Source organism: Habropoda laboriosa, unplaced genomic scaffold (genome assembly GCF_001263275.1).
Source record: "Habropoda laboriosa isolate 0110345459 unplaced genomic scaffold, ASM126327v1 scaffold2, whole genome shotgun sequence".
Taxonomy (NCBI): Eukaryota; Metazoa; Arthropoda; class Insecta; order Hymenoptera; family Apidae; genus Habropoda; species Habropoda laboriosa.
In genome coordinates, this window is record NW_017100190.1 from 5,814,227 (window position 1) to 5,816,964 (window position 2,738).

Genomic DNA, 2,738 nt, shown 5'->3' on the forward strand with positions numbered 1-2,738 from the left:
ATCTATTTTGCACTCTTGCCTTCGATAATCTCCAGCGAGGGGAATTCGAAAAAAACATTGATACATTTGTGGAAAGTCGGTGAAACATCGATAACAAAGAAAAAAAGAAAGAAGAGAAACGAATGACGTCGAACGACGCAAATCGACGATATCCATAAATTTCTCTGTGTTCGATTCATCTTGGATGTCGAATCGATCAATGAAGCAAGAAAAATGATACACAGTTATCCCGACGAACCGTAACATTCGCCAGATCGCGGCACACGTTTCGAGTGAAATAAAAACAACGATTAATCAGCCTCTCGGATGCGTCTTCCTTTTTCCCCCCTTAGATGTATCGTTACTTCGACGTACATCGCGATCTGTCTGTCTTTTTCGTTGCAACGAGCAACTCCCACTCTGGAGATCAGCGGCGGCACGCCGCTTTATTTATTTTTCCCACTGTTCGTCAATCCCTAACACATGGGAATTTCGTAAGCGCGATTTCTGATGCAAGCCATCTCGAGAATTTACATACTCCGCCGCCTGTGCTTCTTTCGCGCGCAACATTGTCGTCGACAGAAGGTCACGGTTGAAAAGGAAAAGGAGGAAAGTTTACCTGCACCGTTAACCTCTTAATTAACCGTATCGTTCCATTTTTTCCATTGGCGAAAGGTTGAAAAAAATCGTATCGTAACTACCGACTTCGGGGTGATCCGCGAATTCGTTGATCTGAATTGCACACGGTGGTTTCTTAAGAAAACGGAAAAGAAATCTAAGAGTGAAATTTACTTGCGAAATATTTTTCGTTTAAATTAATTACAATAATTTAATTGAAAGATAACTGGTATCGCGGGAAGTGTTATATTAAACTCCTAATTTGAGATTTTGCGTACATATGTGCGGACATGTGACTGAACGTAACTTACATCGTTCCGTTAGATTGGGCAAAATAAGAGATAGCTTTTATATCTTTGTGACCACCGTCGATTCGTTGTACACTCTGTATACATGTTTACGTAATGTGGAGAAAAAAGACGTATTTGACGAGCCACGGAAAAACAAAAAAATTGGTTACTTTTTGCCGCGGTATCGTTCTGATTACGAGAACCAGAAATCACTCGCGGCACGACGGAATTCAAACAAAAAGAAATTACTGCAAAACCGGTTCGATAACGTCGCTCCGTTCCCCGATCCTGTTTCCAACTTTCCACGATTAATAAATTTAAGCAAACGACAGCGGTTTTAGGTAGCGACGAGACAACACACGCGTAGAACGATGCTAATTATCGCGTTCTCTCCATTCGTCGTTCGTGTCGGTGGAATCAGAAAGTTCGTGAAACGTCGATCTTCCATTTTCTGCGATTCATTCGTGTTACAAACGTACAATCGTCCTGTGCTCTTGGAACTTTCGTTTCTGTAAGACTCTAAGCTCGCTTTGTTTTTCATTTTTGCCTCCATAGTCGGTCTTCGCACGTTTCAGCATCGTGCAAAATAATTCTCAGTGGAATCGCAAATTTTCGTTTTTTATCTCGTGCAAATTTTTCTCCTATCGTTTGCAATTCCTATCAAATTAGAAATTTTGTGAGATTAGATAGTACAATTTGCGTAGTTGTGAGTTTATTTTTTTCGAAGAACTCGTTAACAATTGAATGTGATTTTCTTATCGGGAGAATGTATTTCTGCGATTACCTTGACATTTTTCCAAAACGTTAGGTTAATCGGTGGAACCGGTTTATCTTTATAGAGCGGCGATTATTGGAAAGCAGCAGCTATTTAGTGGTTATTCAAAGGTCATTTAAACGTTCTCCAGCGTCAAGCCTATCTTGACAAGGTAACTACGTAACAGCTACGACGATTTGACGCTACTAAACGCGAGCAGATAGCCAGAAATCGGTGATTACCGATTCTAAATGAGCGAGAAAGGAACGTTGGATGATTCGATCGTTAATAAAAATTGCATAAGCGATTCTAGTGGTGCTCGATCGATAATCTTCGAGGTTCTCGCCATCTGGGCCGACATATTTTTCCATCCACATGATGCAACAATCGGTATTATTTAACGCCGCGGCGATAAACAGTACGATTAGAAATGTAAACGACGAATAGATTAATCCTTGTTCGCCTTGGAACTCTTTATTCGATAATCTGTGCTTTTCGAACGAAACGTGCCGACGTCTCGCATCTCTGACTGAAAAATGATCGCGTATCTCGAGCGAACGTTGTCCTTCACGAAGAGCATCATCTTGAATCGATTTTTTCAATAAATTGTTACATCGCGAGACTGTGGCGTAACGCCATCTCACTGTTGCACCGATAAACTGTGACAAATCGGCAGCAGACTATTGCTTTCACAGAATTGTTAACTTGGTAAAAAGAATTATACTGGAACTTGGGTAGGTAGCTACGATCTTAAAAACACACGAGAGAGACCAATAACGGGGCAAGAATAAAAAGAGAAGAAGACAGCGGGGGGATCGAATCGGGTCCGGCAGCGTGAAGAAACTGGTCCGCGGATTGGCAGGCGACGGAGATGGAGAAACGTACTTAACGAACGGAGAAGTTCATTAAAAGCGAAACGACATTAGCCGACCTAAAATCAACTCTCCGACGATTCCGCTTACGCCTGCTTTTCCAGCTGAACCGAACGAACGAACCCCTCCTTGGCGAGAGAGCTCCACAGGTGAGACGGAAAGAGGTGTGCAGGAGAGGCTGCGGATAGTTGAGCTGGATGAACCTGAAGAGAGGTAAGGTTCGGA